This window comes from Zalophus californianus, chromosome 2 (assembly GCF_009762305.2).
Source record: "Zalophus californianus isolate mZalCal1 chromosome 2, mZalCal1.pri.v2, whole genome shotgun sequence".
In the NCBI taxonomy this organism is placed as follows: Eukaryota; Metazoa; Chordata; class Mammalia; order Carnivora; family Otariidae; genus Zalophus; species Zalophus californianus.
In genome coordinates this window covers 69,844,134-69,869,605 of record NC_045596.1, presented here as the reverse complement: position 1 = coordinate 69,869,605, position 25,472 = coordinate 69,844,134, and the positions used below count along the sequence as shown (strand labels likewise).

The window sequence follows — 25,472 nt, the reverse complement described above, 5'->3', positions numbered from 1 at the left end:
TTTCTAAATGTGCCATCTGTTTCCTGTTGTGGCCTTGAGTTGTATAGGGGTATTCCCAGAAGAATAGCCCTTGGGGCGCCTGAGTGACGTAGTGGGTTGATCGGAAGACTCCTGGTTTCAACTCTTGAGTCGTGATCTCAGGGTCATGGGATTGGGCCCGTGGTGGGCTCCCCGCTCAGTGCAGAGTCTGCTTAAGACTCTCTCTCCCTTTCCCTCTGCCCCTGCCCTCTGCTCTCTCTCTCTCAAATAAGTAAATCTTTTTTTTTTTAAAGATTTTATTTATTTATTTGACAGAGAGAGACACAGCGAGAGAGGGAACACAAGCAATGGGAGTGGGAGAGGGAGAAGCAGGTTTCCCGTGGAGCAGGGAGCCTGATGCGGGGCTTGATCCCAGGGCCCTGGGATCATGACCTGAGCCGAAGGCAGACGCTTAACGACTGAGCCACCCAGGCATCCCTCAAATAAATAAATCTTAAAAAAAAAAGAAAAAGAAAATGAAAAAAAAATCACCTGTGTGAGGACTGCAGGAGCTAAAGCCATGGGAGTGAGGTGCTTCTGCTAGAGGCACTGCATAAGGCAGAGACGAAGGGGCACAAGTACCTTGGCTTCTCCCTTTATTCCACCTTCCAGTCTCCCGAAGTGCCTCCCATTGAATGAACCCAATGAAAAGACAGCTAGCAAGGAGAGTCAGACACTTAACTGACTGAGCCCCCCAGGTGTCCCCAGATGTCCTGAGTTTTAAATGAAATCTTTCCATTCTTAAACTGTGGCAACTAATTAAAAAAACATACACTAGGAACTAAACTGGTTTTGACACCAGGCTCTAGAGTCTAGAGTGATGCGTTTACAACCTCCAACCTATATAAACTAATTGTAAATGAGCTGTAGATTAGAAGTTTTTAGCTCTGCTTTGGTCTCTGTCTCCCTTTTCTTTTTTAAACTCAGAATTTGTGAACCAGTCCATTAAAAAAATGTATTTTCCAACAACTAAAAAGAACAGAATCAGATTTCACGCTGGTAATGACAGGTCTGCAGGTATCATCCATGAGTCAGGGTTGAAAATGTTTAGTTCATCAAAATAGCCACATTGTGCTCATTGATCACTTTTACTATATACAAATGCTATAAGTTTGAACCTGCATACTGTGTTTATAATTAATTAAACATTGCTTTACAGATTTTATACATAGGGCTCTGTATGAGATTTTGTTGAGGAAAAGGAGAAAGGATTTCACTTAAAAAATTGAAAACAAGGAGACTGGATGAATGCACTAATGGTTTGTGTTTAGAAAACAGATAACCAGAAGCCTAAAGCTCAGCACTAAAATGGTTAGAAAAGCCGGTTTGTCAGTGGCAGTCCTTATTTATGATTGGCCTGTTCTCTTTGATAAGACTGGGGCAAGGCACAATTTGGTGCTAAATTACTTTAAGCAAAGTCAACAAATAATTGGGACATGGTGTCTCCAGAGATGGGTTGATGCCAGGGAAATCAGACCTACACAAAGGAGTGGCAATTATAAAATTGGAAACTTGAAGCCACATATAATAGATCTTGATCAAATCACATTTGAAGAGAAAATGAAAAGAAACCAAATGACTCCCATCCCCAACAAATGTATTCATGCCCCCCCACGATTTTTACACTCTGGAAATGCCTGCTGTAGTAGAGTTGTGATGCACATAGTCAGAGATTTAAGTTTCATCCCTTTCAGATCTTAACGTAGTAATGTGTCCGTTAGGCTCTGTCTTAAGGAAGATTCTTTGATTTCTAAGATGAACTCTAATTCCTTAACGTGGGAATTAAGCTGTCTGTTTTCTGCTTTGCCATCAAGCCCCAACTCTTAACACACAAGCACTGCCGCTCTTCTGTCCCTGTGCCTGTGCTCCTTGTGCTCCAAGCTTACTGCATTACTTTTCATTATTGGAACGCACCAGGCTGTTCCATGCTACCCTGACGGCGTTTATATTGCTTCTTCCTTTTGGACAGTTCTTTTAAGGCGAAATTCACTTGTTATCCCGTTAAATTTTTCCTCCCTGATAGGTGGGGCTGACTGTTTCGCCTTTGTAGTTCTACAGTTCGTGCATTGCCTGTAGCAATTCATGGAACACGTTTCAATTCTGCCCCAAACTTCTTGAGGGCCAGGTCCATGAGAGATTTATGTGGATCTCTCCTATGCCTACGGTCGTCCCATCCCGGTCCCAGGGACAAAAGAAGTGCCAAACAGATGTTTAGTGACTGAATAATAATCTTCTTTCACAGAATTTTCAAGGATGTCAGGTTAAATGTGTAAGACTGTTGCACTTAGTAATTTACCAAATATTTATCCAGCGTACCTGCCACATGTCAGTTATTGTTTGGGTGTTGAGGATACATCAGTAAGCAAAACATTGTTCCATCCTCATACATTTTAGAGGGGAAGACAGGAAATAAACACATAAACATTTAATATATCAGGAAGGGGTAACTGCTGTACGGAAAAACATGGGCACTGAATAAGGGATAGAAGTGATGTGGGGCACTAGAGTAAGGAGGCTTGTCAAAAAGTCCTCACTAGAGGACCTTTCCAAGAGTTCTGAATGAGGTGAGATACATACAACACACATATTTTAAGGAAGAGAGTTACAGACGGAACAGCGAGTGCAAAAGCCACGAGGTGGAAGCATTCTTGACTCTTCCGAGAAACAGCAAAGTCAGTGCTGGCTGGAGGGGGAGAGAGGGTAGAGAATGAGGTCAGTGAAGGAGCCAGGAGTCAGAGCATGAGGGGCCTGGTTGGCCATAATAAGGAATTTGCATTTTATTCTTCGTGTGTCGGAGCCACTGTGTGTTTTGCATAGGGAAGAGACAAGATACAATTGATCGTTATGGTTTCTTTGGGAAGAATAGACCATAAGTGAGCCTGAAGGGAAGCTGCGGGACTGTACTAGTTTTTCTAGGGTTGCTGGAGCAAAGTACCACAAAATAGGCAGCTTTAACAATAGAAATTTATTGTCTCTCAGTTCTGGAGGTCAGAAATATGAAAGCAAGGTGCCAGCAGGATTAGTTTCTTCTGTGGGCTGGGAGGGAAGGAGCTGTTCCAGACCTCTTTCCTTGGCTTGTAGATAGCTGTCTTTTCCCTGGCCACTTCAAATATCTTTCTTTCTATGCATGTCTGTCTGTGTCCCAGTTTCTCCCTTTTGTAAGGATACCATGTCCCTAATGGACTAGGGACCCACCTGTATTGGATTTGGGGTTCAGTCTACTCCAGTGTGACCTCGTCTTAACTAATTACACCTGCAAACCATCTGGACTGTATTTCTGAATAAGGTCACATTCTGAGGTACGGGGGCATTGAGACTTCAACACATCTTTTTGAGGGAACACAAATCAATATATGACAGAAACTTAAAACCATTTGCTCCTTACATTGCTTAGATGTGATTTTTTTTTGATTTACTGATTCATTCGTTATTCATTCATTCAACAAAAATGCATTGAGTGTTTACCAGGAACTCTCTGGGTATGGTGGATACTTAATAGTATCTGACTAGACCCAAAGATGAGTCTTAAGACCATCCAAGCGGAAAAAAAGGGAATCATTTCCTTTATTATGGAATATTTTCCTTTATATTGAGAGATGACTGGAGTTTGACTGGATAGATCTCAATTCTACTAGCTGAGTGTGAATTATATTTCATCAATGGAGTGGGATAATGCCCAGAATAGAATAAATGTTAAAGACCATAGCATGATGCTTGGCACATAGGAGACACTCCATGTTGTGTTAAACTGTTGTGGAACTGAGGAAATTAATTTATATTTATATCCACTGTATTAGAATGAAGACAAGTTCACAGCATTTATTACAGAAAATTGTGTGAAGTTCACACAAAATATACAAAGGTACTTATATAATGGATTGAGAGAGTGTTTTCTATTGGACTGTTATATTTCTTGCAAATTGAATCTGGTTTCTATTGAATTTTTGTATGTTTTGTGAGTCGAACTTAATTTCTGATTTGTCTACCACAAATTTATCACTGGAAGCTGTTGTAATTTCTTGGTGTTATTTGTGATAGTGAATAACCTGGCCCATGTTTGTGTTTCAAGTGTTCTTATTTGTGTTATAGATCTTTAGTCAGTGGCCTCTTCATTACTCTAGGCTGATTCCTTCTCTATATTCCTAGAAATTATCCACAAAATCCACTGCTGACTGTGCTGTGTGTATGTGTGTGAAAAGGAAAACTCACTTCTGTTTTTCTCTTATTACACTCAAAATACTTCATGAGTCACTGTTATAACTTTGTGTGACCCAGACCAGTATAACACTGGTGTCACTTCTGATGCCAGATGTGTGGATTTTTCCCTCACAAAAGTGATTCTCTGACACCAACCTGTAATTCAATTCAATTCTGACACCAACTGGAGTTAGTGCAGACCCCACAGATTAAGGGCTCAGCCCATCAGACAGCCCCCCTCTTTAGAAACCGATCACAAGTAGTATGTTCCCAGGTTTCTCATGTCTAACTTGACTACAAATCAGAGGTTTCCATGACCCCCTCCTTGGATTCTATAATTTTCTAGAACAGCTCACAGAACTCAGGGAAACACATTTACCAGTAATGGTAAGCTCTCTGAATTCCATATCCTTGGGATTTTTATGGAGGCTTCATCACATAGGCATGATTGATCATTAACGTAATCTCTAGCCCATTTCCCCTTCCTAGGGTATAGAAGATGGGGCTGAAAGTTCCAAGCTTCTAATAATGGTTTAATCTTTCTGGTGACCAGCCATTACCCTGAAACCATCCAGAGCCTCCCGAGTCTCTTCATTAGAACAAAAGTCGCCCTCTCCTAAATCCCAGGAAATTCCACGAGGTTTGGGAGCTCTGTGCCAGGAATGGGTAGGGGGCAGGGAGAGAGGCAAAGACCAGTATATATGTTTTCTATTATTTTACAGTGTGCATTTCTAAGGTTTCCCCCAATCACCCCAGCTAGAGATAATCTTTTCCCCAAACTTCCATTGCTTTATTCCCACTGCTCTACTGAATTAGCAGTTTTAAAAACCTTGCTTTATGATTATTCGTATTCATGTCTAGTAAAACATTGAGCCCCTTCAATGAGCAGAAGCAATATCTGAACAAGTTTGTCTTTACTGTGTACAGTAGATATTCAATGAGTATTTGTTGACTGGATGAATAGTTGTTTGTATTTGTGTGTGTGTATACATGCATTCATAATACCATTGCATTTCATTTCTATAGATGATGTTTCCAATAAAAGTATACAGCTGTGTTTGAAAGACTACTACCAATATCTTTTCTACATTGCCTACAGGAGGTGGGTTTTCAGTTTAGGGACTGTAGCTATTTGAAGAGACTGAAGCTTTGTCTTTTAGATTCACAGTTGGCTTAAAATCTTTGCTGAAAAAAGAGCAGTCACATTTTTTTATAGAGGAACATCAGGTGTTCTATTAGCTACTGCTATTTCTCAGCAGTTCACGGCCATGCCATGTTTTTATTTTTTTAAAGATTTTATTTATTTATTTGACAGAGAGAGAGAGACAGCAAGAGAAGGAACACAAGTAGGGGGAGAGGGAGAGGGAGAAACAGGCTCCCTGCAGGGAGCGCTATGCTATGTGGGGACTTGATATGGGGAGGGGGGGATCGATGCACAGGCTCGATCCCAGGACCCTGAAATCATAACCTGAGCCAAAGGCAGATGCTTAATGACTGAGCCACCCAGGCGCCCCTCATGCCATGTTTTTAAAAAGCTGTGCTACACTACATCTTAGAAGGGCTTCTTCTGTTTTCTTATTTGGGGGTTTCTCTGCTTCTGCTTAAAAGGTTATATTGCCCTAACTGCCGATTCTCCATATGCACCACAAAGGCAACAGTAACAATAGGACATAATTAGTGTTCTGATTGAGTGGGAGAAAAGACCTTCCTATTGGATGATACTCCTTTTATAACTTAAGTTCACTGGCATTTTTCCCCCTTAACCTCTCAATGTAGAAATATCTGTCAGATATACGTGGATTTAAATCCTGACTCATCTAGTTTTTAATCATGTGATCCTGGACAAATTATTTAAACTCTCTTTATGTCATAATTTTCTTGCCCATAAAGTAGGGATAATAATCCTACCTACCTAATAAAAATCTGAAAAGAAAAATAAACCTCCTTATGTGATGGGAGAGTAGTGAGGACTGTAGTGATATAGCATAAGCCCAAGCACACAGTGGATGATCAACAAATGTTAGTGAGATAATGATCAAGAGATGCCATGAGATTAGAGCTGATGTCTGTAAATGTAGCCAAGTACCTGATACAGAGTATCCTTTCAATGGATAGTAGCTAAAATAATAACAAGGATGTCTATGATGATATTGGTGATAACAATGATAAAAATGGTAGCAACTATGAATTTATTATTATAAGGTAATATATATTAAATGACTTAGAAAGTCAGAACTGACTCTAGCAGTGGTTCCTATTCTCCCTGACTTATATTTTCATTTATAGGGCAAATGTTTGGTTTGGATCTTTTGCCTCATAAGACAATCTGGTTGAAGAGTTTCCATTTCTCCCAGTACTTTCCTTTCCCTTCAACTAGAATGTTATCTCTTTACTCTCATCCAAATATGATATATTTTTCCTTACTTTTAAGTCTATTCTCCTTAAATCCCAACTGTCCAAATTGTATTCATTGCTCAAGAATCATCTTAAGGCTCTCTTTTACATTTCTTATCATTATCATGTAATGTAGACCTAATATTTTATAGATGAAGAAACTATAATAGAGAGAGCTCCTGTCTGCCCAACTTCTCTTGGGTAGTTAGTTAGTCACTGTGGAATCAAAACTTAGATCTGCATTTTTATTGGACTGTGCTGCTTCTCAACAGATACAGGATTTGAGATCTATGTTTTCAGCAGGCATGCTCATGTGGAGGACTTCCCTCTCTAGAGATTTCATTGTTTTTAGCCTACATTTAGGGACTTATTTATAGATTTTTTTTTTTCTTAAGTGGGTTAGTCTTGACTCTGCAGTAAGATAATGAGCTTATTTTTAATAGGTACCATCTCTTGGACTTCCTTTTTAAATCTCTAACACATTGCTTTGTACTTATATGCTACTCAGTGATTTGCTGGTTGAATTGATTTTAATTAAATTATAAGAATATCACAGAGCTCCAATAATTGTACTATTTTTTTGCTTAGTCTTCTTGATTTGATTCTCTATTTCTTATGAAAGAGTATATCTCTGGATATCTGATGACCAAGTGGTTGAGTTTTCTCTGGGAAATTTCCAGTGAGAATTGCTGATGTCTTGAATAGTTTCTCAAGTGTAGACTGGCAGGTAGGCTTAAATTCTTTCAAGTTTATTATTAGTTCTATAGTGCTGTTTCAACACTGCCAAGTACCATATGATCAATTGCATCTCCTCTTGTGTATATACTTTAAGAGCATCATCAAGCAACAGAAGATGAATGTTTCTGGGGCACTGGACAATGTCCATAGTTTTCAAAATTATATTAGGAAATTTAAATTTAAGTGTGGGTTGTATCTTTCTTGTTGCAGATAGATTCAGTTGAATGGTCAATATTTATTAAGGGGCTCTCATATGCCAATGGATGTGCCAGGCACAGTTATATACATTACTTAATTTGATTCTCACAAAAATTCTGTGAAGTGAATGTCATTCCATCTATTATGTCAATGCCTAAATTGGGAAATGGAGAGGCCATGTGATTTGTTCAATTTACACAGACAGGAAACAGCATAGCTACAATTTATTTATTTTTTTTAAAGATTTTATTTATTTATTTGACAGAGACAGAGACAGCGAGAGAGACAGAGACAAGCAGGGGGAGTGGGAGAGGGAGAAGCAGGCTTCCCGCTGAGCAGGGAGCCCGATGCGGGGCTCGATCCCAGGACCCCGGGATCATGACCTGAGCCGAAGGCAGACGCTTAATGACTGAGCCACCCAGGTGCCCCCAGCATAGCTACAATTTAAACAAAATCTGTTGATGAATCCAATACCCTTTTCACTAACTATACATATTCCAAATAAGACTTAAAAGTATTTACATATTGTTTAAAAATTTAAAAAATATCCTATACATATACCAGATACATACTAAATTTATACTATCATCACTGCTCTACATGAATTTAGACAATTTTGAAGGTTGGATTCCTATTTTCCTGTTGTCCTCTTGAATATAACCTTCCAATGAAGGTTAAATGGCATGCCTAGGATACTCAAAGAACTTTTTTTGGTTATAACTTGAAAATCTAGCAAACATAAGCTATATATACAAGTTTATGCTGATGATTATTTGGTTTAAAAATAGAAGACCAAATATACCAAATCCTGTAATGTATTATTAACTCTGATTACTACTCTTTAGGTCATCTGGTACTATAACCATCTGTTACTATTACTTATACTATTGTTCTATTGCACAGACCCAGGATTCACTAACTAATGAATGATTGCAAAAATCTTCTCCTATCATGTTTAAAAATAGGCTCTCTAATACTGGGAAATTTTGTTTAGTGGTGATAGAGGATCTGTATTTATTAAAAATATTATTAACCTTTTATTTTAAATTTTATTATGAAAGTTTGGGCTTGTATTTTCTCTCTTGGCCTGCCTCAGTGACCATCTTTTGAGCATTGTGATAGCAAGTCAGAATCAGAGGTGAGAATAGCCCTTTTAGAAATCCTACCATTGAGACAGAAAACATGGATGGACCTTAGGGTATCATGCTAAGTGAGGTAAGCCAGACAGAGAAAGACAAATACTGTAAGGTATCATTTAGAATTGGAACCTAAAAAAAAAAAAAGTTGAAGTCATAGAAACAGAGACTAGGAAAGTGGTTGTCAGGTGCTGGGGGATGGGGCGGAGGGTAGAATAGGGCGAGATTGGTAAAAGGATACGTACACACTTTCAGTTCTAAGATGAGGTCTGAGGATCTAATGTGTAACATGTTAACTGTAGTTGATAACACTATATTGTATGGTTAAAACTTGCTAAGAGAGTAGGTCTTGAGTGTTCTTACCACCGCCCCAAAGGTAAATACGATATGTGAGGTGATGGACGCAATAATTAACTTGATGAGGGGATCTTTTCACAATGTACATGTATATACCACATCATCACGTTGTATACCTTACATGTCTTACAGTTTTATTTGTCAAGTATACTTCAATAAAGCTGAAAAAATAAAAAGAATACCCTTTTAATGAAGATATGAATTGCTGCAAAGTGGTAAGAAGTTGAATTTCTAGACCAAACTCAAATATAATCCATGGTATCTTGATGCTTTGGTCATGTTTCTAAGGCATGGCAGTAAAGTAAGGGTAAGGAAAATTGGAATTGCTATGGCTGTGCATGGATTGAGGTGTGGATAAACGTGAGGATGTCTGGCAAGAGGAACGGTTTCTTTATCTCACAAACCAGCTTCTGCTGGAATCTAAGAAAAGGCATTTTTCTATTAGCATAGTTGTTCAAAAGACAAATACTCTAATTAGATTTTTTAAGCTGTTGCTACCTGAGGAAACTGAAGCTTCTTTGGTATTATTCATAACTAAAATTCCCCACCCCTCCTTTATTATTGTAAACTAAATCCAGACTTTCAAAAAAGTCTACCAGGATACTGAAAAGCTGTGTATAACTACTATTTTCTTTGTAGCAGATATTCTGCATTTACAAAGTATGTTTAACCACAACGGGACATAATTTGGCTCGTTGTGGTGTTCTTAGTGAAAAAAAATGAATGCTTTTATAAACTTAATAAAAGTTGGTTCAAAGTACATTTTCTGCCATTGAATTCTAACAGTTGTGATCTATCCACTAGGAAAACCTTTCAGCAGACCAAGCTTATCTACTTTCTTTTGATGTGAATGCAGTTGTTTTCTGAATGTAAAATTGACTTTTAAGCAAGCAGATTATTAAAAGTGAGTGCAGCATGACATTGTATGTTTGTCAAACCCCATAGAACTGTACAATACAAAGAGTGAATCCTAATATAAACTATGGACTTCAATGGATAATAACATATCATTATTTGGTTCATCAATTGTAACAAACTTACCACACTGATACAAGATGTTAATAATAGGGGAAACTTTGTGGGGAGGGAAACAGAGTATGTGGGAATTCTCTGTACTTTTATGCTCAATTTTTCCATAAACCTAAAGCTGCTCTGAAATACAAAGTCTATTAATTAAAAAGAAAAATGATACTTCCTCCTTCTATGACACTGATCACAGTTTGCTCTCATTAGAAACCATTACTATTTTACTTTATTTTTTATTGAGGTGTAATTGACATGCGTTACATTCATTTCAGATGTACAATAAAATGATTTGTATATATTACAAAATAATCACCATGATAACTCCAGCCAACACTTATCACCATATATAGTTACAGAATTTTTTTCTTCTGACAAGAACTTTTAAGATCTACTGTCTCAGCAACTCTCAAACATGCTATGCAATTATAGTCAGCATGCTGTACGTTACATCTCTATGACATTTATTTTATAACTGGAAGTTTATCCCTTTTGCCTCTCTTCACCCATTTCACCCACTCCCCACACCACCTCTGGCAACCACCAATCTGTTCTCTGTATCTATGAGTTTGGCTTTTTTTTTTTTTTTATTCCACATATAAGTGAGATCATATGTTATTTATCTTTCTTTGTCTGGCTTATTTCACTTAGCATAATGACCTCAAGGCCCATCCATGTTGTTGCAAGTGGCAAGATTTCATTCTGTTTTATGGCTGATTTATATATGCCACAATCCATTCATCCACTGATGGACACATAGGTTGTTTCCATGTCTTGGCTGTTGTAAACAATGCTGCAATGAACATGGTGGTGCAGATATCTTTTCAAGTTAGTGTCTTTGCTTTCTTCAGATAAATACCCAGAAGTGGAATTGCTGGATCATATGAAGAACCATTTTTTGAGTTCACCATCATGGCCATGGTAAGCTGTTGGCCTTGTGTTTCCCATCCAAACAGAATAATAAAAGATATTAATTATAAACTTCACTTGAGAATTTATTTTAAGATATAAATTTTGATTTAATTTTGAGAAATTTAGTTTTTTTTAAACTTCCAGTTTTCTCAGGGCTTTTAATTTAGTAATATGAAATACAATTTTCCAAAAGGGAGATATTGAATGCAGCATCTCTGAAACTTTTAAATTATGAAATAGTTTTGCAAAGGACTAGTGTTCCCCAAGTGGAAGCATCATGAAAAATACATGACTGACTCTCTGAGAGGAGACATTATTATATATCTTGACAGATATCTGAATCAACACTGACCCTCTGCATTCCCCACATATTTATTCACTCACCCAGTTCTACTGATTTATCTTTCATAATTTTGCTTGTGTTTACCAAACCATTTGCATCCTCTTGCCACCATCTTAATTCATGGCATAATAATCTAATTGTTGAAAAGTGTAGCTAGGTGACACTCCTCTTTAGCAACACCACTGTTATAACTAATTCTTGACTTCTTCCTTTTGTAACTTTTGAAGCTGGGACCTTTAATTCTCATCTGAGGGTTCAAGTCCATTTTAGACTTTGGGATAGGTTGATCAACCTTCCTGGTTTGCCTGGGACCAAAGGGTTTCCTGGTATGTGGGACTTGTTAGTACTTGGGAAGTTTCTGGCAAATGGGGATGAGTTGGTAACCCTACTCTAGGACCAATTTTGATAAGAGATCTTAGTGTAGTAGTTAGTTTTACTGCTAAGCCCCCATGAAGGCACTTGGACTTGGATTCAGAAATGGAATTGTTACTCCAATTTCACTGGCTTGATTCCTTTGTGTTCCCTGATTCCAGAGTCCCTTCCCATTTACTGTTTGGAAAGCCAGTTCATCAGTACCTTCATTCCCTCCAGAGTCTTGAGTCCTGACACTGAATGATAGTTCTTACAGCAGAACCTAAGGATCTGCTTCTTGCTGGGCTTCTCTGAAAAATCTGTTTTTTAATAGCTGAATTCTTATTTCTTGTTTGTTAGGTAAACCTCAATTATCTGCTTCACTTTGGAGGGTTTGCTAGATCTCTTAAGATCCTATTGACACTGATTGTGGCTTTTCCTTTTGCTGGGTTTGCTTGGGTCTGCAAAATCAAGATTCAAGGTATGGGATCAGATTTGCAGGTTTAGTAGGAATTCTAACTTATTGCTCATAGCAATTTTCTTCTTCTTGGGAATTGGCTTATTATTATTTTTAAACAGTGGCTCAATTTACATAGAGTGAAATGCACTAATCTTAGGAATTACACTTTGAGGAATTCAGACAAATGCTTACACCTATGTAATAACTTACACCTCTATCAGGATGCAGAACATTTCATCACTACAAAAATTTCCCTTTTGCGCTCATCACAACGTCAAACTTGTGGCTCCCGCAAGCAGTCTTATTTCCATCACCATAGAACAATTTTGTTTGTTCTAGAACTTTATATAAATGGATTTATAAAGTAGATGCTCTTTTGTCTCATTTTTTTCCACTTAGCATGTTTTTGAGATTCATCGATGTTAGTGCATGTTTCAGTACTTCATTTTGAAAATGTAATATCACAAAGTTTTCATTTGTAAGTGAAAGGAGAGCTCCGTGTTTAGAGAACAAGAAGTATCCTGCAAGTCTTCAGTCCTACTGCAGTCTACAAACATGCTATTAAATAAATAAAGTTGTATATAAGAAATACTAAATACAACTCTGTGCTTTTGAAAATAAAGAACTCACATTTATTTATTCACTTAAAACTTTTCTTTCAAAAACTTTTATGATTGATAGTACTGATAGAATTCAGGTCAGACTTCTAGATTAAATAGTTTCATTTGAATACCCTTTGAAAAGAGTTTAAGACAGTTAATGTTTAAATATTAAATTTGTAACAGAAGTTACCTGCTTTAATATTGGATATCTCAAAACTTAACACTCCATAATAATATTTGAGATAAAAAGTTTGATAGCTGATAAAAGAACTATATAGCCTTACTGATCACCTACCAAGTGTAAGAAGATAGGACAGACTCCTGGAAAAGGGAACTTTCAGGGAAGACAATGAATACTAAGAAAGATTAAGTTACAGTCAAGTTTGAGGTAGGATATTACATAGTCATAAAATTAGAGTAATACAACATATAGTATGGTAAATAACAAATGAAAGGGAGAAGATACTTTTGTGGGAGTTCATGTGGTGGATACAACTATGCATAAGTAGAGTGCCTGCCAAATACAATGATGTCAGTAGGTATCTGTTCTTTTTCTTTCTCTCTTTTGACTAAAATTGTGTTCTGGGAGGGAAGGGAGGTTCTAAAACATACCGTGTTGGATTGAGAAATTGCAGTAGAGATTTACATTGGGATTATCTTTTGAGGGCTTTAAGTAAATAGTTTTTGTTTTATCCAATCAGGAATGGGATCTATTTAGTGTTGATTTTTTACTAACAGCCAACTTGTATTAAATGACCTAATTTGAGGAAATTAATTTTTCTATAGTGTATAGACTGGACCATTTTGATCATCTAAATATTACTGAAATGAGTAGGTTGAGAATTAAAACTCTAAATAGTAAAATCCACCTCCAGATCCACAAGCAATGTTGGTATCTATTATTCTTGGTAAATTGTGCCATCAAGAATTGATACCTAATGGAAGAAAATGGTTGTTTTTAACCTATTCGTAGTTGACATTCTTTTTTATTGCTGAATAGTATACCATTATATGAATATATCACAATTTGCTTCTTCATTGTCCTGTATATACTTTGAGTTGTTTCTAATTTTTACCAATTACAAATAAAGCTTGCATACACATTTATGTACAGGTTTTTTTTTTTTTAATGAAATATGTTTCTATTCTCTTGGGTGACTATCTATGAATAGAATTGTTGAGTCATACTGTAGGTATATGTTTATCATTAAAAAAACCTTGACAAACCATTTCCCAAAGTAGTTTTACCATTTTATATTCACACCATTAATGAAGGAGAGTTCTGGTTCTCTATATCTTAGCCAATATTTAGTGTTGTTAGTCTTTTTTAATTTTGGCCATTTTTATGGGTGTAAAATGGCATTGATTGCAGTTTTAATTTGCATTTCTCTGATGACTAATGACACTGAACACTTTTTAATATACTTATCGACCATTTATAAATCTCCCTTGTCAAGTGCCTGCTCAAGACTGACCATTAAACGCAATTGTTTGTTTTTATCATTGAGTTGTAGGATATTTTTATATAATCTAGAATTTGTATTTGAATTTGTGAGTATCATATAATAGTGTCAAGAATATTTTCAGATGTTTATCAAGACTATTTTCTTCTGGTCTGTGGCTTGTCTCTTTCATTTTCTTAATGGTGAGTTGGATAAGTGGAAGCTTTTAATTTTGATCAAGTCTATTTTTTTCTATTATGGTGCTTTCTGTGTCCTAAGAAATCTTTGCCTCCTCCAAGATCAGAAAGTTATTTTCCTTCTAAAAGATGTATTTTATTCTAATAGCTTTATAAATTTTTGCTTTTATGTTTCAGTGTATAATATATCTCTAATTTTTGTGTTTGCAATGTGAGGTAAGAGTTGTGTTCATTTTTTTCTTTGTTGATATCCAGTTATTAAAAATTGACTTTTACTGTCAAAGCTTAGAATATAATAACTTAAAAGCCTGAATGCTAATTATATTGTACTATAAAGTTGTTTGGCTAATCAACATATTTTTGCTTGAGACATAGTTTTCTTGTAGGTAGAATCATTGCCAAGACTAACAGTTAGTAATCAACTGATTCCTGTTGAACTTGAAATTAGAGTAAAGCAACACCCAAAACCTTGCCTTGGCCAATAGATTAAAAAGACAGAAAAACTCATGTAAGACGTTTGTTCTAGAGTCCCTCCTGAATAAAATAGCAGCAACAACAATGAAAACAAAACCTGATGTAGTCCCACACAGTTTTATGATGTTTTAGTGTGTACGATCACTGCTTGGTTTATATCTGTTGCATATTATATCTTTTCTGTTTTCTGTTATCTTCTGGAAGAAGCTCTTTATTCATGTAAATATGCTAGTTCTAAAACAATGCACAATGGTATAAAACTCAGCATTACTTGGTTTCAATGGACAGAAACCCACCACAAAGTTCTTCAAGAAAAAAGGACTTTGGTTAGATAATGTTACTTGAGAAGTCCAAGGGCTGAGGCTGGTTGGGCCAAATGTGAATTGAAAATTTTCCTTATGTAAAGAAAGTATTTTAAAAAGGTTAAAAGAATTTGGTAATTTTTTAAAATAGTGGAAGTGGTTAATTCCCCTCATCCTAAAAAAAGTATTATTTGTAGATGCTAAAACTGTATGGAGACTTAAAAATATACTCTAACAGTCAAAAGCAGGGCAATTTACTTACATAAAATAGAGATATTTGCCCCCAATAGTAATAATACAGTTTGTATCGGTTTTCCAGAGAATAATCTGCAATAATAATAATAAAAAAGAACCCCTGGTTTGTTAACTCAGATTAACAGTATTTTTTCCCCACATTCTAACTGCAGTCGAAGAATCAGTTTGTTGAGTTTGGTGTAGTGGGTATTTATTTATGATTTTTATAAAACCCAAGGAACCAGAGCGGAGGAACAGTGCTGTGCAAATGACCTCTGGGGTCCAGCTGGGACTCAGATGCTCACTTCTCTGCTGAGGTTATTACCATCCCTGTTTGTTTTGACATTTAGACTACAAGTCTCACTTTGTGCTGTTTGCAAAAAGCGGAGCTAGTTGAAAAGCAGCGATTGACGGTATTTCTCACAGTGTTTTGGTCTGCGGGCGTTTGTTCCTTAGCCCTGCTGTGCACAGGGCCGGGGCTGCATGGAGCGGATTGTTTCTCGCGGTTGTGCCAACGGGCTGCTGATGTAGTTCCTGAGAGTGGCGGCCAACGAACCCCATTCCTTTCCATTTTGCTTGGTCCTCATTTCGCCGGAAAACACAGTAGCTGTAGCCGCACATAGACTTTTTCCTCTTTCCCTTTCCCCCGCTCACCCCTCCCTAGACCTCTCTGGGCTTTGACGTCATGTGTGCTCCTTTCTCGGTTGCCATAGCAATCCGATTCCCCAAGCCCTCTGTCGGTCTCCTCTGGTAGGTTCCACAATGGTACAGGCAGCATCACGCTGCACAATGGTTTCCAGGCAGTGAAAGAGGGTGATTCAGCAAGCCACTCTTCTTCTTTTTTTAAAAAACCTCCCCTTCTTTTTTTATTTTTATGGGGGTGGGTGGTGCTTGTTATATGCTTACCTTTTTCTTTTCTTTTTTCATTTTTACAATTTTCCTTTTTTCTCCTCACCCCTCAATTCCTAGGGGCTCGAGTGACTTTAAGATTGGGTTTTCGTGGAAATCACCTGTCTATCATTAATTTTAAACAATTTCCCCACCTCCAAAGAATCTATTCCTTATTACAATTTGGAATGTGTTAATGAAAAACAAATAGGGAGGATTTCTGGGGCAAACACTGCTGGATCAGGATCGTAGTTCTCAAGCACGGAATGGTAGGTGGCTCTTTGCTCCTTCTGGGTTCTAACCTGTTTTTTGGAGGGTGGGGTGATGCCTATTGATTGCTCCTGGTGGGGTGGGAGCGCGAGCATGGGAAAAGTGGGAGAGATGGGATGGAAAGCAGGTTCATGAAGTGAAGTACCTCGGAGGCAAGAAGCCACCAGCCTTTCCTTCTGTGTGGAGCATTTCTCCCCAGACTTGGGCGTGTGGAAACCTTCCTGTTTGGAGTGAGGGTTGGCAGAGGGTGGGAGGGAGATTTCTTATTGTGACCAGGGGTTTTTAGACCAATGCAGAGCTACAGAAGGGAAGAGAAAAACAGCGGGGGAGAGAGGGATAGAAGGGGGGGTGGAGAGAGAGAGAGAGAAAGAGGCAGAGAGACAGCGAACAGCTGTGCTTGTTAGAAGTGCTGACCTCAGTCTTATATCTAAGAAATGCTCTGGGTTCCATAAAACATTAAAAAAGCATGTCCTTACGTGTGTGTTTATGTTTACTTCCTGAGAGGTGTAATTTAAATAAATATTTTGGAACATATTTATTTTTAGTAGGGAATGGTATTTATATATTTTAGTTGCAAAACTGATGACGTGACTCTTGCAGAGACATTCTAGGCTAAATTCAGGCCGGGGAGAGGACCACAGGACAGGGGTCAGGTTAGAGATGAGAGGAAACATTGGCACTGCAGTCGCATAGGTAAGGGGTCCCTTTAAGAAGGTGATCTCCTAGTCACAGCAGGCAGCATTTTTTTTTTTTTTAATGGCAGAATTCCCATATTCTGTGCTGGGATACCATGTCCCCTAGAAATGTCAGAGCTCTTTTGGGAAAAAAAGAATATCAGAAATGAGCACGGCAATATACTTATCAGAATTTATGTCTTTGTGCCTGCAGCAAAATAAATGTGATTTATTGGAAAATGTTCAAGTACATCAAGGTTAGAGATATTTCAAGAAAAAACTATATATGTATTTTTTTCCCTCTACCTTTCAATCTAGAGACTGTCTCTGCTTTTACCTTCTAACACATAACTTCCTAGGTACTGCCATTTAGCTGCAGAAAAAGAATGGCTTGTCCCACGGCAGGAGGCTCCGAAGGAAGCACAGGGTTGTTTACATGGGCTGTCTTTGCTGCAGAGCCCGACAGGGACTGTACAGCAGCCCTGCTTGCTGCTGGGGTGTTCACGGTAACTTTTATGAACAAACCAGAAAGAGGCAGGCTAAGTCATGGGACAGGCCACAGTTCAGATGGAAGGAAAATAAGTGCACTCAGCGTTGATAGCCCAAGGTCCAATTTCTCCCTCTGTCCCTCGTCTGCTAGCTGTCAGACCCTGGAAGATCTCACGGAATGCTGATCAACGTATCAAAAATGGTTGCAGCCTCTCAGAGAGGCTTCTGTACACATTCTACCTTAGGTGAGCCTACATGTTGTCAATACAAATAGTGATACTCATGAATGAGCTCAGAAGCTTCTGCCTCTACTTCGGAACCGTTGGATTTTAGGGGCCAGACAGCTTGGATAGAGCAGTTTTGTTGCCTCTGGCACGTATTCCCTTTCCTGCCTCCATCTCACTCTTAATTGACATAAAGTACTGGGCTAGCTTATTTTATTACACAGAGCAAACTGGATTTTCTCTTCCCCATAACGGAACTAGCAAATCAGATGACAAAGGTGGTATGACCTTAGATATGAAAGAGTCTTCGTGCTTCCTCATCTGCACATCACTCCCTCCTGTTGTAGAGTAGCTTTAATTTGACAGGCTCCTGGTGTTACAGAATCTTTGCAGTTCTGGTAAAAAAAAAAAAATTCTTGATGATGAGGCAGTAAGAAATCATATGTAGAGTGGAAAAATCAGCTGCCTCCAGCTTCCTGCTTGCTTGCCCCAGAACAGCATCTGCTGCTGGGAGGAGTGTGTTTGTCATGCTGGAAGGGGATGTTTGTGAACAGATCCCAGAGGGACCGAGTGTGTTTTGCTGTCATTGTCTGGTACGTCTGCACTTACTAGTATTTAATGGTTTTATAGGACGTGGTCAATGTTTTTCAAGGTTAGAATGAACTGAGACTCGATTGTGGGTGCTATAAAATAAATGTATATTTTTAAGTTGCAGGAAAATTCATAGGATTTCCCTGGTTAGTATATCTTATAGGGATATCATAAGCAAAAGGGATCTGCCTAACCTCAGTAATGTGAAAAAGCCTCCCATGTTGAAAGGCAAAGCATCCCATATTTAAAGGTTTTTTTTTTTTCCTAAGTTTTATTGTGGCTTTATGTATATGAATCTATGTCTTCGGATGTAATCTTAGTGAAAAGGTCTTTTAATACTGATGATAAAAATAAAGGCAAATTGGGAGCTTTCTTGTTTGTTAAACATGGGGGGGCAGGTGCTCTCCCTTCCTGCTCTAGTTCTGGCCTCAGGTCACATTTGGAGCTAAAAGACTTTGCCTGGAATTGGTGTCTGCAAATCCAATGATAGCTTAGTTGCTTATGAGAATAATGGGTCTCAAACCAAGGGAGTCTTCCTTCAATTAGAAGAGGAAATAAACAAATTGACCCTTAAAAGTCCTTCTCCATTGCGTTTACTATTTTCTCTTGCAGTCTCCTTTAACCTTTTGGTTGGACATTGCAACACTTAAGCAAAAAGAGGCAAAGTGTCTAATTATGACAGAAAGGAGTACAATGCTGTATTTGCTGCAGGCTGAGTATTTCCTCCCCACCACACATGCATCTCTCACACCTTCTTCTGAGGACCATGGACTTGGATAAAGTTGGGTCTGTACACTACTGGGGGAATGCTTATTGGTAAACGAGACCAAGATCCGTTTATTTCTTTTGTATATTAAATATGTTTATTGCATTATATAAGTCTGAGATGAGGCACTGCTGCTGATTCAGATAAAAGATCATGCTGCATATTGATTTTCTCTTTGAAAGAGAAAATGTAATTGAGAATTGGAGCTTGAATTTTAGAAATTTACCTATCTGTACATATTTTCATAGCAAAGTTTTAAGGTTTTGACTGAAGATTTTTCAGTTTGAGTACATTTTATCCTTATGAGAAAATCAAGGCAAAGAGGGGGAAAGTGAAAAATCTGCATGTTTTCGGTACTATCCTACGCCCCTCCCCCGTTTCTTGTTGTGAATCTTAGTAGAAACTCTAAATGGAGAACTCAGGTGATACTGAAAATTCTTAAATCAAAAGAAGCATTTTGGTATGAGAAGTGGACTACATATTTATACTTATTTTTGGTAAAGAATTTTTCTAGTTGAATTGATGTTTTGGATCCATGATAAGCCACGATAGCCTTTCTTACGGCTCTTATCTCTGAGATGTGAAAGCCATGGGCTTATAGAGCTAACGCTCCTAGGAATGGAAATTAAAGTTTTGAGTGGAAAAAGAGAAGACTGAATGTTCCTTAGTAGCATTCCTACCCTACAGTTGCTCTGAAATCCCATATTTCAGAGTGTGCAGGTGTAAAGTGGAGTTCCCCTATAGGACCATCAGGCATTTGCAGAGTGGCCTGTTCGGTAATAAACAAGATTTTTGTTACAGTGTGTGTGTGTGTGTGTGTGTGTGTGTGTGTGTTGTAGAAAGCAGGAAAAAAAATGCAACCTCCCAGCAGTGACTTAAAAAAGTACTAGAAATTCATTTTAGTGACTTCTCTTCCTAGAAGTAGACCCGCCTCCTGGATTTTGGATGTTAACCTGTCTGCGTGCTCCACGTGCTTCCTGAAAATGAGTTTCTTCAAGTAATTGTCCTCTTCTCATACATTGGAAAGAGGATCTGAAAGCACTGATAGTGAAGTGAAAGCTCTTAGGCCCATTTATTTGGCAAGATTTATTCAGTAACTGTACTTCCGCTGTCATAGCACTTATCACACAATACAGTAATGGCCTATTCCTGTTTCCTGTGTTCTCTATGAAAGTATAATCTCTCAGGTACTGACTGTGTCTGTTTGGCCCATTGTGGGGACACAATAAATATGCCTTGGATGAATGTCTCCCCTGTACAGAGTTCTCTGCTAAGTGCAATGGAAGGAAGAGTTTGGAGCCATTTAGGGAGATGAGGTTAAATAAAGATGGTGTATAATCAAGGGCTCTATTAGTAATTTGACAAGAAATATGACAGGAATTCAGAAGAGAAGGAAATACATGTGACACTGGAGGCCACATTGGGATGTCTGGGCAGCAGGAGGGTGTGGTGGGAAAAGAATTCCTAGTAGAAAGTTGTAAGCACCCGGCCAGGAAAGGGACTCTTAGTTGGAGCAGAGAGGAGGTTTACTTTCAGTATGGTGAGCATACCTTCCAAAATTCTAGAAATAAAAACTTATGGTTCGATAATGGGTAGAGCACTGAAAATTGGCAAATCTTGGAGAATCTGGTCCAATATAATCTCAAAAAGGAACAGTAACAGATTGAAGTTACAAACCTATTTTTGTAACTAGATCAGATTATGGGAAAGCATACATACAAGTCTGTTTCCAGCTTCAGACCAACTTCAGTTTAGTTTTATTCTGTTTCACATACTTCAGAGGTTTTTGAACTTCTCCTCCTCTTTTTATTGGTAAGTATGTTACCCATCATTCCAATGAAATCTTGCATGAAAAGCAAACTATGTAAACATGCAACAGTGAAGCTGTCCCAGTTGAAACTGAGTAGTGTGCCTTGTATCTCAAAACCAAATCCATATCACAAAGTCAAATACCATCCCAAGTAAAGTAATAATTATTAATTGGGCTTGTGTTTAGATTTTGAAATATCCAGCTACCCTGGTGTTGGTGACACCAAAGTTCTTGTGCTTGTGATACGTTGGAACAGAGTGAACTAACTTCGGATGTTTTATTCCCTCATCCTGTGTCCCATCACTCATTTTCAATGGTCTTTGTCGGTCTTTTGGTTTCCTAAATGCAGATGAAATTCCCATGTAAGTGTTAAAAACAAATTCATTCTGTGTTTTCACTTTGATTTTAGGCCAGCGTGAGGAACACCAACGGCAGGACCATCTCAGATCTTCGTTATGGCAACTCATGCAAGAAGCTGTTGAATTAGAACCATTTCCTATAGATGAGAAACCATACAAGCAGTGGTGAGTCACAAATTTAGAAATATTCCTTAGCAGAAAACATGTGATCTCCATAACCGCTTTAAATATTGCATGGGATTTAGTGTATGGATCTGAAGAAATACTGCTCCAAATAATTTCAGCTAAAGGAATGAAAATCAACAGGACAGAATGTTTAACTGGTGATGCCACATAGAGCAGCATGAAGCCTTGAGGTGCAAGGGTGCATTGAGAAACAGCACAACGCTACTGGCCTGCATGATACCAGTCTGGTAAGATAGCTGTAATGAACAATTTCATGCGCCTGAGTAACAGTTGGTAACAGTGTTTTTCAGTGGCTTTTATTATTTACAACATAATTCTGCATTTTATCAGTTCATCCCGTCTGGTAGAAGAATTGGTTCTGAGCTGTTATAATGCTCAGTACCTTTCAGGAATACACATACAAGCACACTCCTATGTAAATATATAGGAGTATATAAAGAATGTATATAATATATATGTTAACATAACATTTAGAACCTTGGAAATAGGGGAGAGAAATCATAGCACAGTTTTATAAAACTCAGTTCATAGACATTTACCCTACAAATCCTTTTGCCTAATACAACAATATTAAAAGTAGATCCAGTTTCTCTGCTAGTTGGAATAATTTTGAAAACTTATTATTTTATAAAAATATCAGCACACACAGGCAGAATATTTTTTTAATCAAATACTTGATGCTTTATAGTCACCAAAGTCAATAATCAATAGACTCCGGCAGAGATGAACCAGTTATAATCTGTCAAATAACTTCTTTGAGAAATAGCTCATGACAGTGGTGCTTGTAAGACTTCCAAAAGAAGCTGTTTTGAATAGTGATCGATACATCTCTTTCATTTGCTTAGTGACTCATATAATGCTGGGTAGGTAGGCTGTCTTGTGAATTAATGCATAAACTCTAACTACAGAAGACTGATGAAATTAACCCTGTACTTATTTCACATCATGATTTTCATTATAGTCTGCTTACAGTGCTACTGAGAAAGTAGATATAATAGTCATCACTATGCTGTGCTTAATCAACATGTATTAAATGCATGTTTGTTATAAAAGAGAATAGCATGTTGCCAATAATCAACCATCATGGATCTAAAGTAAGGGCAATTTTATATGGATGAATCTTAATATTTTGAGTTATGTGCCACTTCCAGTGATGTGGAAAACATATATTGCCCCATCTTAAACATTTATTCATTAAGCAAACATTTGTTGAGAATCTGTGATGTAGACAGTATCTTTAACTCTTGGGATAGATGAAAGAGATTGTACCTGCCTTAAAGGAGCTTTCAGTCTAAAGAGTATAGTACTTATGATAAAATGTGCCATTAATTAGGGGAGATCTATTCAAAGAGTGTGGTACTGAAACAGGGTTGTTAAATGGGTAGACTTAGGGTGCTAACGGAAGTGCAGCAGAGGAGAGTCTAATACAGATGGCATGGGGAATTGTCAAGGAGGACTTCCCAAAGGAAGTGGTATGTTAACTGGGTGTTAAGGATAATAAAAAGTAACCAGAGGAAGGGGAGCAGTGGGAATATTTTCCAAGGGTCCAGAGGCTTGGCAGAGTATGATTTTTTGTGAGTGCTATGTGTCATTTACTGTGCCAGGGCATAAGTGGGAATGGTAGAAATGAAGTTGCTTTCAGATTCTAGTATACAAGTTTAAGAGCTTCTTTCAGATAAATATCAAGGAAAGGAACTACTGAATTTGGGGGTGTGTGCACATTCAGTTTTTCTAAATAATGCCAGAATATTGTCCCCAAGCAGTTATATCGGTTTACACTCTCATCAGCAATATAAGAGAAGTTCTATACCCCACCAACATTTGATTTATAAGTTCTTAAATTTTGCTTATAGGGTGGGTACTTAGTTGTACTCATAGAAGTATTAATTGGCTTTTTGTTGATTACTAATGAAGAAGAACATGTTTTCATTTTTTTTAAAGATTTTATTTATTTATTTGACAGAGAGAGACACAGTGAGAGAGGGAACACAAGCAGGGGGAGTGGGAGAAGGAGAAGCAGGCTTCCTGCCGAGCAGGGAGCCCGATGCGGGGCTCTATCCCAGGACCCTGGGGTCATGACCTGAGCCGAAGGCAGATGCTTGACGACTGAGCCACCCAGGCGCCCTGAACATCTTTTCATTTTTTATCGGCCATTTTATTTTCCTCTTTTGTGAAGTACCTGCTCAAGTGTTTATGAGATTTGTCTTTCAAAATAATAACTAGCATTTATTTAACATAATAAAGCATTGTGCTAAGCACTTTGCAAGCATTTTATCTTCATATCATCCCTATGATTTACAGATAAGTAAATTCAGGTTTAGAGAGGTTAAATAACTTGCTAACAGTCACACAGCTAAGAAGCACTGGGCTTTAGTATTCAATCGCAGGGCTTTCTGACTCCAGACTTCTTCAATGTTTTGGATAGTGTTTGGAGGAAGATTAGATTGGAGCCAGAGAGAACACCTAAGGTGTTATTGCAAGAATCCAGTTAAAAAATCATAGGGACATAAACCAAAGAATCACCAGTAAAACATAAGTACAAAGCAACTGGACTCAGTAATGAATGTCATGGGTGAAGAAGAGGCAGGATATATAAAAAGTCTCAAGTTTTAATACCTGTTGGCTAGGTAGAGTCAATATTAGTAATATAATGAATATTTATATTCCAGGTGTTGTGGTAGGTTTTAAAAATTATGATTCCATGATTCAGTACAAAATGAATTTAGTTCAGGGGACCATAAAATTTAGGGTAAAGAGACCACAGTGTTTATTTGGGTCACCTCTTCACTGTTTTAAAATGCGGAACTTGGTGTGAAAAGAGGTTTAAGTGCCTTGTTTAAGATCACATATTACTAAGTGTCAGATTAAGAATAGATAGCAGGCCTGCAAAGAGTACAAAGGAGTAACAACTTTGCTGATTTTTAAATTAATAAGTGAAAATACAATCAACTTACTTTATCTGCTGAACATTTTTTTTAAGTCAGTTGCCTCGGGGTGCCTGGGTGGCTCAGTTGGTTGAGCGACTGCCTTCGGCTCAGGTCATGATCCAGGAGTCCCTGGATCGAGTCCCGCATCAGGCTCCCTGCTTGGCAGAGAGTCTGCTTCTCCCTCTGACCCTCCCCCCTCTCATGTGCTCTCTCTCTCTCTCTCATTCTCTCTCTCTCAAATAAAAAAAAAATCTTTAGTCAGTTGCCTCATCATCATTGTTAGCAGATTTATTTAATATGGCCTAGAATGTTATCTTCTTGCCCATGATTCTACCAGTGAAAGCACCAGATCTGATTTGCAGTTGTTACCATGTAACTGCCCGACTTACTTTGATATACTCCATTGGCTATGTAATAAATTCCTTTCTCCTTAACATATACCATATTCCCATCCACCCCCATTTTAGGAACTGATGATCTTTTGAATTGCTTGGGGACGCTAATGTGCTTCATTCTCATAACACACACTCAAGTGTTTCTTACCTCTGTGATTTACTTCATACTGTCTATCCTGCCTATATTCACTCCACCCAACCTTAACTTAGTCATTAGCCATCTTTTAAGACCTTTGCAGACCAACAGCATGGGCACCATCTGGGGCTTGATGGAAAAGCAGTATCTCAAATCCCACCCAGATCTCTGGACTCTGAATCTTTCAAACAAGATTCTCAGATGATTTAAACTTGGAGAGGTACTGCTGAGACTCACTCTAGACTTCATTAGGTGTTATCTCCTTCCAGAAACGTTTCTTGACTCCTTCCAGTGGGCATTCCTTCCTAGTGTTCTCACAGTAGCCTAGGCATATCTATCTCATTGCATTACCGTGATGTTTTGTTAGTTTATGTATCTG

The 25,472-nt window shown here is 37.9% G+C and overlaps 1 protein-coding gene across 7 annotated transcripts in view; it reads left to right on the top strand.

Moving 5' to 3' along the window:
* MAPK10 (mitogen-activated protein kinase 10) overlaps positions 1 to 25,472 on the top strand; it is a 547,028-nt gene that overhangs the window by 217,560 nt on the left and 303,996 nt on the right. For 2 of the 7 annotated variants that reach the window (XM_027600531.2, XM_027600537.2), the window contains exons 1-2: positions 16,125 to 16,535; positions 21,500 to 21,614. The gene's annotated coding sequence lies outside the window, so the exon portion shown is untranslated. Of the gene's footprint in view, positions 1 to 16,124; positions 16,536 to 18,361; positions 18,517 to 21,499; positions 21,615 to 21,760; positions 21,863 to 25,472 lie in introns of those variants that run through there. The other 5 variants (XM_027600538.2, XM_027600533.2, XM_027600539.2 and 2 more) reach the window with 4 other exon arrangements.